This window comes from Eschrichtius robustus, chromosome 1 (genome assembly GCF_028021215.1).
Source record: "Eschrichtius robustus isolate mEscRob2 chromosome 1, mEscRob2.pri, whole genome shotgun sequence".
NCBI classification, from domain to species: domain Eukaryota; kingdom Metazoa; phylum Chordata; class Mammalia; order Artiodactyla; family Eschrichtiidae; genus Eschrichtius; species Eschrichtius robustus.
In genome coordinates this window covers 144,760,156-144,772,958 of record NC_090824.1, presented here as the reverse complement: position 1 = coordinate 144,772,958, position 12,803 = coordinate 144,760,156, and the positions used below count along the sequence as shown (strand labels likewise).

General features: G+C 55.0%; 5 non-coding genes across 5 annotated transcripts; all 5 read right to left on the bottom strand.

Moving 5' to 3' along the window:
* Nucleotides 1–1,320: 1,320 nt before the first annotated feature.
* On the bottom strand, nt 1,321–1,413 carry LOC137750150 (small nucleolar RNA SNORD116). Its single transcript, XR_011070382.1, has one exon. It is a non-coding gene; the product is annotated as a small nucleolar RNA SNORD116 (small nucleolar RNA).
* A 2,690-nt stretch (nt 1,414–4,103) lies between these two features.
* On the bottom strand, nt 4,104–4,196 carry LOC137776720 (small nucleolar RNA SNORD116). Its single transcript, XR_011076302.1, has one exon. It is a non-coding gene; the product is annotated as a small nucleolar RNA SNORD116 (small nucleolar RNA).
* A 2,669-nt stretch (nt 4,197–6,865) lies between these two features.
* On the bottom strand, nt 6,866–6,958 carry LOC137750605 (small nucleolar RNA SNORD116). Its single transcript, XR_011070492.1, has one exon. It is a non-coding gene; the product is annotated as a small nucleolar RNA SNORD116 (small nucleolar RNA).
* Nucleotides 6,959–9,648: 2,690 nt separating this feature from the next.
* LOC137776712 (small nucleolar RNA SNORD116) lies at nt 9,649–9,741 on the bottom strand. Its single transcript, XR_011076301.1, has one exon. It is a non-coding gene; the product is annotated as a small nucleolar RNA SNORD116 (small nucleolar RNA).
* A 2,669-nt stretch (nt 9,742–12,410) lies between these two features.
* On the bottom strand, nt 12,411–12,503 carry LOC137750597 (small nucleolar RNA SNORD116). Its single transcript, XR_011070490.1, has one exon. It is a non-coding gene; the product is annotated as a small nucleolar RNA SNORD116 (small nucleolar RNA).
* Between the last annotated feature and the right edge of the window lie 300 nt (nt 12,504–12,803).

Sequence of the window (12,803 nt, the reverse complement as noted above, 5' to 3'; positions counted from 1 at the left end):
GAGACACTGAACAGCAGGGAAGACACACCGCAAGCCTGTCTGCTTTGATGATGTCCACCCCACCACATGCATCCTGGCAATTCTCCATTGCCACAGCGACACTACCAAGGAACTCACAGTGATCAAAGGCACTGTCCCCGAGGACCACAGACAGACTTTCAACGGAAAACCTTTGCCACACGAGGGGACCTGGAACCTTGAAAGGGCACAGTGGCTGTCCACGACAGTGCACCTGGTGTCGCAACAGTGCCCCCAACTCTGTCCCCCCAACAGACTGCTCCAGATAAACCTCTGGCTGTTCACAATCCGAGTCATGCCCCCCCCCCGCCGGGAGAAGCACTTTAGCTTTGCACATTCCCAACCAAGGGAACAAAGCAGCCAAAGGGGATGTTCGCATAACTAAACATTCTCCAAGGAGGCCAGCACAGACGGATCACCATGTCAATCTTCTTTACGTCTCCCAAGACACCCTTTGGTTGTCTTTCCTCTCGCAATGGGATTCCAAATCTACACAGTTACCTACCTCACCTCATCCACTTGAACTGCCAAAGCCATCCCCTCCATAGGCAGCTGATGCCAGCCAATCACGAACATGACACATCCTTGGGAAGCCGAGGCCAGCACCTGCAACCCAATTATGATAGCCTATTCCACGACATCACAAAGGAGATGTCCACATCTTCCCTTCCCTTCCTGTGCGGGCCATCAGTGATCCACGCAGGTTTAAATTCAGCACTCGTTCCTCTCCCCACTCCACGATGACCCACTTGGCATCAACACTGTGCCGGGAGTTAAAGTAGAGAAGCAAACAAGGGCAGCAGCGAGGCCTAATCCATCAGCCCCTTTCCGCTGATGCCCAACCGAGCTCAGCCCCGCCCATTGCTCCAGCCTCACTAGGCACTCAAGAACCTCACCGTGAAAAACACAAGAACAGGGAGGTCCACAGGCCTGTCCTGAGGATCAAGGCACCAACCAGGGACGCTTGCTCATTTTGGCTTCCAGAATCAACCCCCAAAATGGCATGCACGAAGCGTGCTCCTGGCCACAACTCACCTCCCAACTGCAAGCTAACTGGGCCTAGACCAGCACACACTCCGACTCTTAAGACCAGCAGGAGAGCCTGCCCCCTCGCATTCCCTCAACAGCCATTCAGCAGGGACCCGGGATTCACAGATAACACAGCTTATGTGCAGACACGGTCAACACTCAGACAGGAGCCCCTCCAATACTGGAGTCCTTGGTGGTGTTTGCATGCATGTCGGCGGGGGACGCTGGCCCTCATTCCTAACTGTCCTCTCCCCCTGAGAGAGGGAACGTGCTGAACCTCAGTTTCGAAGAGGAGACGGTAGAGTGTTCTCACTCATTTGGTTCAGATTTTCCAAGAAATGCATGCAAGGGTGTCATCATCGATCCAAGCACATGCTGGGATGCTGCAGAACACAACCGGGGTGTGTGCGGGGCTCTGTACAGGAGCCATGAGCCTGGGCTACCTCAAAAGCCTGGAGAATCCACAGCCCTCAGGCCACTCAGCAAGAGGAACAATCAATCCACTCTTGCAGCCATTGGGCCCGTCTGAGGAAAACCTAATACCTAATGGCACATCTTGGGGTGCTGGAATACCTACCGTCCTGAGTTATCCACGAACATGCTCGGGGACATGGGCCCGCCTCACTTTCTCCAGTTCTTCTTAGCACCTCCAGTCATCAGAGCACACCAAGGTCTTCTTGTTTGTGCCGACGGCCAGCCTTTCCCAGCAACTGCACCTGAGAAGTGGACAGAAATCACCGAGGCTTTGTAAGTGGACCGGTGTCCTCAGAGGACATGATCCATAAAAACATTTACCTGGCCTTGAGCTCTGAAACTGCTTCCCAAGGACCTCTATCCCTTACCGAGAATTGACTGCATGTCTGATAGTACGACTGCAGGAAGTTAGGCACGTACGTTGGCCGGTGTGTGAGAGGCTGTATGTGTGTGTTCACGCGTGTGGGCATGTGTGACTGTGACTGTGCATGCGGACGTGCTCGTGGGTTTCTCCGTGTGCCGCTGAATACGCGTCTTGGTCTCTGTGTGTCCCTATGGCCCTGTGAAGAGGAGTCCAACAATAAAAGAAATAGTTTATACACAGCACCCTGGTTAGACCCCCAACTAAAAGGAGAAAGACTCCTGTCAGCTTCAAGAGGCCGCAGGCACACTTTGACCCCCAGGGGCTGATGGAATAGTCCATGGACTCCCGCTCTCCCACAGCCACGCCTTCTGACAAAAACACACAGCCTCGACGAGACCTGCCTCCGGGCCTTGGCTGTGACATCTACGTGCACCTCAAGACTCTGTCAGCTACCAGTATATCTGATGGGCATTTGGGGTCACTCGCAGCACTTCCGGAAGCAAGGGAACTCCCATGGTCGGGCCGACACCGACCGGCAGCTGTCTACTGCCAAGATGCAGCCTGAAACCACTCAAGGGGCTAACGAACGTGGGCCCACGTGCCACTTCTCACCAACTAGGCCTAATCACTTTCCATTGACCCGTGGGAATGCCCACCACAGGAAGTGGTGGGCCTCATCCACCATAACCCATGTCGGATCCCCACGGCGGAGACTACTCCACATGCCCAGCCACGTCTCAGGCAGCTCCCATCTTGAATGTTCACGGCCCTGACCCCTCAGGAAACTCTCAAACCCTTGAAAGCCTCTTCCTACGTGCCCTCCTCCAGCCCACAGGGAGACACGACCCTACTGGAAACCACAAACATCTTCAGAACACGGGAACACTGAACACCAGGGAAGACAGACCACAAGCCTGTCTCCTTCGTTGATGCTGATCCCACCCCATGCATCCTGGAAATTCTCCACTGCCACAGTGACACTACCGAGTAACTCACAGGGATCAAAGGCATGGTCCCCGAGGACCACAGACAGACTTGCAACGGAAGACCTCTGCCATGCGAGGGGACTTGGAAGCCTGAAAGGGAACAGTGGCTGGCCACGGCAGCACAGCAGGCATGGCAATGGGGCCCCCATCTCTGCCCCACCAATGGACTGCTCCAGATAATCCTCTGGCTGTTCGAAAGGCCTGCGTGCTACACTGGCCGGTCACGTCATTCCCCCACGGGAGAAACACTTTCGCTTTACACATTGCCAAACAAGGGAACAAAGCGGCCAAAGGGGATATTCGCATAACTCAACTACCTCCAAGGAGGCCGGCACAGACGCCTCACCATGTCGATCTTCTCTACTTCCCGCAAGACACCCTTTGGGTGTCATTCCTCGGGCAACGGGATCGCAACTCTACACAAGTTACCTACCTCAACTCACCCACTTGAACTGCCAAAGCCATCTGCTCCATAGGCAGCTTATGCCAGCCCATCACGAACAAGGCACATTCTTGGGAAGCCGAGGCCAGCGCCTGCAACCCAATGATGACAGCCCATCCCACGACATCACACAGGACCTTTCCTCATGATACCTTACCTTTCTCTCCAGGCCAGCAGCCACCACCCAGGCTGAAATGCTTCACTCGATCCACACCCCACTCCACGAACATCCACTTAGCGCCAACAGTGTGCCGGCAACTTCAGCAGAGGAGCTGACAGGGGCAGCACTGAGGCCTAAACCATCAGCCCCCTTCCGCCATCGCCCAACTCCAGCCCACGCCCACCCACTGCTCCAGCCACACCGGGCAGTCAAGAACCTCACTGCGTGAAACACAACAACAGAGAGGGCCACAGGCCTGGCCTGAGGCTCCAGGCTCCAACCAGGGAAGCTTGCTCATTTTGGCTTCCATAATCAACCTCGGAAGCGGCATGCACAAAGCGTGATCCTGTCCAAAAATCACCTCTCCAAGCTGCAAGCTTACTGGGTCTATACCAGGACACACTCCGACCCTGAAGACTAGCGGGAAAGCCTGCCCTCTTGCATTCCCTCAACGGCCTTTTAGCAGGGACCGGGGATTCATAGATGACCCAGCTTATGGGCAGACATGGTCGACCCTCAGACAGGAGCCCCTCCAATGCTGGAGCCCTTAGTGGTGTTTGCATGCCTGTCAGCAGGGGACGTTGGCCCTCACTCCTAACTGTCCTGTACTCCCGAGAGAGGAAACGTGCTGGGCCTCAGTTTCGATGAGGAGACGGTAGAGCGTTCTCACTCATTTTGTTCAGATTTTGCAAGGAATGCATACAAGGGTGTCATCATCGATCCAAGCACATGCTGGGACGCTGCAGAACACAAAAGGGAAGGCCGTGGGTCTCTGCAGAGGAGCCATGACCTGGCAGTACTCCAACTGCTTGGGGAATCCACAGTCCTCAGGCCACTCAGCAGGACCAACAATCAATCCACTCTTGCACCCATTGGGCCCATCTGTGGAAATCCTAATATCCAATGGCACATCTTAGTATGGGTGAATGCCTACCGTCCTGAGATATCCACAGCCATGCTCGGCAACGTGCACCCGCCCCACTTTTTCCAGTTCTCCTCAGCACATCCAGTCATCAGACGATGCGAAGGTCTTCTTCTCTGCCAACAGCCAACCTTACGCTGCAACTGCACCTGAGCAGTGGACAGAAATCACGCAGGTTTATAAATTGCACCAGGGTCCACAGAGAACATGATTTTTGTGAACACTTAACCAGGGCGTGAGCCTGGAATCTGCTTCCCAAGTACCACTATCCCTTACCGAAAGCTGATTGTGTGTCTCACAGCACGACTGAAGGAAGTTACGCACGTACGTTGCTCGGTGTGTGAGACGCTGTATGTGTGTATTCACACGTGTGGGCGTGTGTGACTGTGACTCTGCACGAGGATGCGTTTGTGGATTCCTCTGTGTGCCGTTAAATATGCGTCTTGGTCTCTGGGTGTTCCTGTGGCCCTCTGCAGACGCCTCTAACAGTAAACGTCATCGTTTATACACAGCACCCTGGTTGGAACCCCAGCTGAAAGGAGAAAGACCCCTGTCAGCTTCATGAGGCCGCATGCGAACTTTGACCCCCAGGCTGTCGAAATAGGCCACAGACTCCCACTCTCCCACAGCCACGCCTTCTGACCAAAGCACAAAGACTGGACGAGACCTCCCTCCCGGCCGTGGGTGTCACACCTATGTGGACCTGGAGATCCTGCCACCTACCAGCACATCTGATGTGCCCTTGGGGTCACTCCCAGTGCTCCCGGAAGCAAGGTAACCTCCCATGGGCGGGCTGACAGCGACCTGCAGGTGACGACAGGAAAGATGCAGCCTGGCACTTCTCAAGGGGTTAATGGACTTCGGCCCAAGTGCCTCATCTCGCCAACTAGACCAAATCACTTTCCATGACCCCGTGGGAATGCCCTCAATGGGAAGTGTTGGGCTTCAGCAACCATGACACAGGTTGGAACCCCACAGCGGAAATTAGGCCACCTTCCCGGCCACGTATAGGTAAGCTTTCAACTGGTAGGGTTTGCGGCCCTGAGCACTGAGGAAACGCTCAAACGCTACACAGCCTCGTCCTAAGTGCCCTCCTCCTGCCTGCAGGGCGACTCGACTCTACTTGAAGCCACAGACATCATGCGAACACGGAGACACTGAACAGCAGGGAAGACACACCGCAAGCCTGTCTGCTTTGATGATGTCCACCCCACCACATGCATCCTGGCAATTCTCCATTGCCACAGCGACACTACCGAGGAACTCACAGTGATCAAAGGCACTGTCCCCGAGGACCACAGACAGACTTTCAACGGAAAACCTTTGCCACACGAGGGGACCTGGAACCTTGAAAGGGCACAGTGGCTGTCCACGACAGTGCACCTGGTGTCGCAACAGTGCCCCCAACTCTGTCCCCCCAACAGACTGCTCCAGATAAACCTCTGGCTGTTCACAAGCCGAGTCATGCCCCCCCCCGCCGGGAGAAGCACTTTAGCTTTGCACATTCCCAACCAAGGGAACAAAGCAGCCAAAGGGGATGTTCGCATAACTAAACATTCTCCTAGGAGGCCAGCACAGACGGATCACCATGTCAATCTTCTTTACGTCTCCCAAGACACCCTTTGGTTGTCTTTCCTCTCGCAATGGGATTCCAAATCTACACAGTTACCTACCTCACCTCATCCACTTGAACTGCCAAAGCCATCCCCTCCATAGGCAGCTGATGCCAGCCAATCACGAACATGACACATCCTTGGGAAGCCGAGGCCAGCACCTGCAACCCAATTATGATAGCCTATTCCACGACATCACAAAGGAGATGTCCACATCTTCCCTTCCCTTCCTGTGCGGGCCATCAGTGATCCACGCAGGTTTAAATTCAGCACTCGTTCCTCTCCCCACTCCACGATGACCCACTTGGCATCAACACTGTGCCGGGAGTTAAAGTAGAGAAGCAAACAAGGGCAGCAGCGAGGCCTAATCCATCAGCCCCTTTCCGCTGATGCCCAACCGAGCTCAGCCCCGCCCATTGCTCCAGCCTCACTAGGCACTCAAGAACCTCACCGTGAAAAACACAAGAACAGGGAGGTCCACAGGCCTGTCCTGAGGATCAAGGCACCAACCAGGGACGCTTGCTCATTTTGGCTTCCAGAATCAACCCCCAAAATGGCATGCACGAAGCGTGCTCCTGGCCACAACTCACCTCCCAACTGCAAGCTAACTGGGCCTAGACCAGCACACACTCCGACTCTTAAGACCAGCAGGAGAGCCTGCCCCCTCGCATTCCCTCAACAGCCATTCAGCAGGGACCCGGGATTCACAGATAACACAGCTTATGTGCAGACACGGTCAACCCTCAGACAGGGGCCCCTCCAATACTGGAGTCCTTGGTGGTGTTTGCATGCATGTCGGCGGGGGACGCTGGCCCTCATTCCTAACTGTCCTCCCCCCCTGAGAGAGGAAACGTGCTGAACCTCAGTTTCGAAGAGGAGACTGTAGAGTGTTCTCACTCATTTGGTTCAGATTTTCCAAGAAATGCATGCAAGGGTGTCATCATCGATCCAAGCACATGCTGGGACGCTGCAGAACACAACCGGGGTGTGCGCGGGGCTCTGTACAGGAGCCATGAGCCTGGGCTACCTCAAAAGCCTGGAGAATCCACAGCCCTCAGGCCACTCAGCAAGAGGAACAATCAATCCACTCTTGCAGCCATTGGGCCCGTCTGAGGAAAACCTAATACCTAATGGCACATCTTGGGGTGCTGGAATACCTACCGTCCTGAGTTATCCACGAACATGCTCGGGGACATGGGCCCGCCTCACTTTCTCCAGTTCTTCTTAGCACCTCCAGTCATCAGAGCACACCAAGGTCTTCTTGTTTGTGCCGACGGCCAGCCTTTCCCAGCAACTGCACCTGAGAAGTGGACAGAAATCACCGAGGCTTTGTAAGTGGACCGGTGTCCTCAGAGGACATGATCCATAAAAACATTTACCTGGCCTTGAGCTCTGAAACTGCTTCCCAAGGACCTCTATCCCTTACCGAGAATTGACTGCATGTCTGATAGTACGACTGCAGGAAGTTAGGCACGTACGTTGGCCGGTGTGTGAGAGGCTGTATGTGTGTGTTCACGCGTGTGGGCATGTGTGACTGTGACTGCGCATGCGGACGTGCTCGTGGGTTTCTCCGTGTGCCGCTGAATACGCGTCTTGGTCTCTGTGTGTCCCTATGGCCCTGTGAAGAGGAGTCCAACAATAAAAGAAATAGTTTATACACAGCACCCTGGTTAGACCCCCAACTAAAAGGAGAAAGACTCCTGTCAGCTTCAAGAGGCCGCAGGCACACTTTGACCCCCAGGGGCTGATGGAATAGTCCATGGACTCCCGCTCTCCCACAGCCACGCCTTCTGACAAAAACACACAGCCTCGACGAGACCTGCCTCCGGGCCTTGGCTGTGACATCTACGTGCACCTCAAGACTCTGTCAGCTACCAGTATATCTGATGGGCATTTGGGGTCACTCGCAGCACTTCCGGAAGCAAGGGAACTCCCATGGTCGGGCCGACACCGACCGGCAGCTGTCTACTGCCAAGATGCAGCCTGAAACCACTCAAGGGGCTAACGAACGTGGGCCCACGTGCCACTTCTCACCAACTAGGCCTAATCACTTTCCATTGACCCGTGGGAATGCCCACCACAGGAAGTGGTGGGCCTCATCCACCATGACCCATGTCGGATCCCCACGGCGGAGACTACTCCACATGCCCAGCCACGTCTCAGGCAGCTCCCATCTTGAATGTTCACGGCCCTGACCCCTCAGGAAACTCTCAAACCCTTGAAAGCCTCTTCCTACGTGCCCTCCTCCAGCCCACAGGGAGACACGACCCTACTGGAAACCACAAACATCTTCAGAACACGGGAACACTGAACACCAGGGAAGACAGACCACAAGCCTGTCTCCTTCGTTGATGCTGATCCCACCCCATGCATCCTGGAAATTCTCCACTGCCACAGTGACACTACCGAGTAACTCACAGGGATCAAAGGCATGGTCCCCGAGGACCACAGACAGACTTGCAACGGAAGACCTCTGCCATGCGAGGGGACTTGGAAGCCTGAAAGGGAACAGTGGCTGGCCACGGCAGCACAGCAGGCATGGCAATGGGGCCCCCATCTCTGCCCCACCAATGGACTGCTCCAGATAATCCTCTGGCTGTTCGAAAGGCCTGCGTGCTACACTGGCCGGTCGCGTCATTCCCCCACGGGAGAAACACTTTCGCTTTACACATTGCCAAACAAGGGAACAAAGCGGCCAAAGGGGATATTCGCATAACTCAACTACCTCCAAGGAGGCCGGCACAGACGCCTCACCATGTCGATCTTCTCTACTTCCCGCAAGACACCCTTTGGGTGTCATTCCTCGGGCAACGGGATCGCAACTCTACACAAGTTACCTACCTCAACTCACCCACTTGAACTGCCAAAGCCATCTGCTCCATAGGCAGCTTATGCCAGCCCATCACGAACAAGGCACATTCTTGGGAAGCCGAGGCCAGCGCCTGCAACCCAATGATGACAGCCCATCCCACGACATCACACAGGACCTTTCCTCATGATACCTTACCTTTCTCTCCAGGCCAGCAGCCACCACCCAGGCTGAAATGCTTCACTCGATCCACACCCCACTCCACGAACATCCACTTAGCGCCAACAGTGTGCCGGCAACTTCAGCAGAGGAGCTGACAGGGGCAGCACTGAGGCCTAAACCATCAGCCCCCTTCCGCCATCGCCCAACTCCAGCCCACGCCCACCCACTGCTCCAGCCACACCGGGCAGTCAAGAACCTCACTGCGTGAAACACAACAACAGAGAGGGCCACAGGCCTGGCCTGAGGCTCCAGGCTCCAACCAGGGAAGCTTGCTCATTTTGGCTTCCATAATCAACCTCGGAAGCGGCATGCACAAAGCGTGATCCTCTCCAAAAATCACCTCTCCAAGCTGCAAGCTTACTGGGTCTATACCAGGACACACTCCGACCCTGAAGACTAGCGGGAAAGCCTGCCCTCTTGCATTCCCTCAACGGCCTTTTAGCAGGTACCGGGGATTCATAGATGACCCAGCTTATGGGCAGACATGGTCGACCCTCAGACAGGAGCCCCTCCAATGCTGGAGCCCTTAGTGGTGTTTGCATGCCTGTCAGCAGGGGACGTTGGCCCTCACTCCTAACTGTCCTGTACTCCCGAGAGAGGAAACGTGCTGGGCCTCAGTTTCGATGAGGAGACGGTAGAGCGTTCTCACTCATTTTGTTCAGATTTTGCAAGGAATGCATACAAGGGTGTCATCATCGATCCAAGCACATGCTGGGACGCTGCAGAACACAAAAGGGAAGGCCGTGGGTCTCTGCAGAGGAGCCATGACCTGGCAGTACTCCAACTGCTTGGGGAATCCACAGTCCTCAGGCCACTCAGCAGGACCAACAATCAATCCACTCTTGCACCCATTGGGCCCATCTGTGGAAATCCTAATATCCAATGGCACATCTTAGTATGGGTGAATGCCTACCGTCCTGAGATATCCACAGCCATGCTCGGCAACGTGCACCCGCCCCACTTTTTCCAGTTCTCCTCAGCACATCCAGTCATCAGACGATGCGAAGGTCTTCTTCTCTGCCAACAGCCAACCTTACGCTGCAACTGCACCTGAGCAGTGGACAGAAATCACGCAGGTTTATAAATTGCACCAGGGTCCACAGAGAACATGATTTTTGTGAACACTTAACCAGGGCGTGAGCCTGGAATCTGCTTCCCAAGTACCACTATCCCTTACCGAAAGCTGATTGTGTGTCTCACAGCACGACTGAAGGAAGTTACGCACGTACGTTGCTCGGTGTGTGAGACGCTGTATGTGTGTATTCACACGTGTGGGCGTGTGTGACTGTGACTCTGCACGAGGATGCGTTTGTGGATTCCTGTGTGTGCCGTTAAATATGCGTCTTGGTCTCTGGGTGTTCCTGTGGCCCTCTGCAGACGCCTCTAACAGTAAACGTCATCGTTTATACACAGCACCCTGGTTGGAACCCCAGCTGAAAGGAGAAAGACCCCTGTCAGCTTCATGAGGCCGCATGCGAACTTTGACCCCCAGGCTGTCGAAATAGGCCACAGACTCCCACTCTCCCACAGCCACGCCTTCTGACCAAAGCACAAAGACTGGACGAGACCTCCCTCCCGGCCGTGGGTGTCACACCTATGTGGACCTGGAGATCCTGCCACCTACCAGCACATCTGATGTGCCCTTGGGGTCACTCCCAGTGCTCCCGGAAGCAAGGTATCCTCCCATGGGCGGGCTGACACAGACCTGCAGGTGACGACAGGCAAGATGCAGCCTGGCACTTCTCAAGGGGTTAATGGACTTCGGCCCAAGTGCCTCATCTCGCCAACTAGACCAAATCACTTTCCATGACCCCGTGGGAATGCCCTCAATGGGAAGTGTTGGGCTTCAGCAACCATGACACAGGTTGGAACCCCACAGCGGAAATTAGGCCACCTTCCCGGCCACGTATAAGTAAGCTTTCAACTGGTAGGGTTTGCGGCCCTGAGCACTGAGGAAACGCTCAAACGCTACACAGCCTCGTCCTAAGTGCCCTCCTCCTGCCTGCAGGGCGACTCGACTCTACTTGAAGCCACAGACATCATGCGAACACGGAGACACTGAACAGCAGGGAAGACACACCGCAAGCCTGTCTGCTTTGATGATGTCCACCCCACCACATGCATCCTGGCAATTCTCCATTGCCACAGCGACACTACCGAGGAACTCACAGTGATCAAAGGCACTGTCCCCGAGGACCACAGACAGACTTTCAACGGAAAACCTTTGCCACACGAGGGGACCTGGAACCTTGAAAGGGCACAGTGGCTGTCCACGACAGTGCACCTGGTGTTGCAACAGTGCCCCCAACTCTGTCCCCCCAACAGACTGCTCCAGATAAACCTCTGGCTGTTCACAAGCCGAGTCATGCCCCCCCCCGCCGGGAGAAGCACTTTAGCTTTGCACATTCCCAACCAAGGGAACAAAGCAGCCAAAGGGGATGTTCGCATAACTAAACATTCTCCTAGGAGGCCAGCACAGACGGATCACCATGTCAATCTTCTTTACGTCTCCCAAGACACCCTTTGGTTGTCTTTCCTCTCGCAATGGGATTCCAAATCTACACAGTTACCTACCTCACCTCATCCACTTGAACTGCCAAAGCCATCCCCTCCATAGGCAGCTGATGCCAGCCAATCACGAACATGACACATCCTTGGGAAGCCGAGGCCAGCACCTGCAACCCAATTATGATAGCCTATTCCACGACATCACAAAGGAGATGTCCACATCTTCCCTTCCCTTCCTGTGCGGGCCATCAGTGATCCACGCAGGTTTAAATTCAGCACTCGTTCCTCTCCCCACTCCACGATGACCCACTTGGCATCAACACTGTGCCGGGAGTTAAAGTAGAGAAGCAAACAAGGGCAGCAGCGAGGCCTAATCCATCAGCCCCTTTCCGCTGATGCCCAACCGAGCTCAGCCCCGCCCATTGCTCCAGCCTCACTAGGCACTCAAGAACCTCACCGTGAAAAACACAAGAACAGGGAGGTCCACAGGCCTGTCCTGAGGATCAAGGCACCAACCAGGGACGCTTGCTCATTTTGGCTTCCAGAATCAACCCCCAAAATGGCATGCACGAAGCGTGCTCCTGGCCACAACTCACCTCCCAACTGCAAGCTAACTGGGCCTAGACCAGCACACACTCCGACTCTTAAGACCAGCAGGAGAGCCTGCCCCCTCGCATTCCCTCAACAGCCATTCAGCAGGGACCCGGGATTCACAGATAACACAGCTTATGTGCAGACACGGTCAACCCTCAGACAGGGGCCCCTCCAATACTGGAGTCCTTGGTGGTGTTTGCATGCATGTCGGCGGGGGACGCTGGCCCTCATTCCTAACTGTCCTCCCCCCCTGAGAGAGGAAACGTGCTGAACCTCAGTTTCGAAGAGGAGACTGTAGAGTGTTCTCACTCATTTGGTTCAGATTTTCCAAGAAATGCATGCAAGGGTGTCATCATCGATCCAAGCACATGCTGGGACGCTGCAGAACACAACCGGGGTGTGCGCGGGGCTCTGTACAGGAGCCATGAGCCTGGGCTACCTCAAAAGCCTGGAGAATCCACAGCCCTCAGGCCACTCAGCAAGAGGAACAATCAATCCACTCTTGCAGCCATTGGGCCCGTCTGAGGAAAACCTAATACCTAATGGCACATCTTGGGGTGCTGGAATACCTACCGTCCTGAGTTATCCACGAACATGCTCGGGGACATGGGCCCGCCTCACTTTCTCCAGTTCTTCTTAGCACCTCCAGTCATCAGAGCACA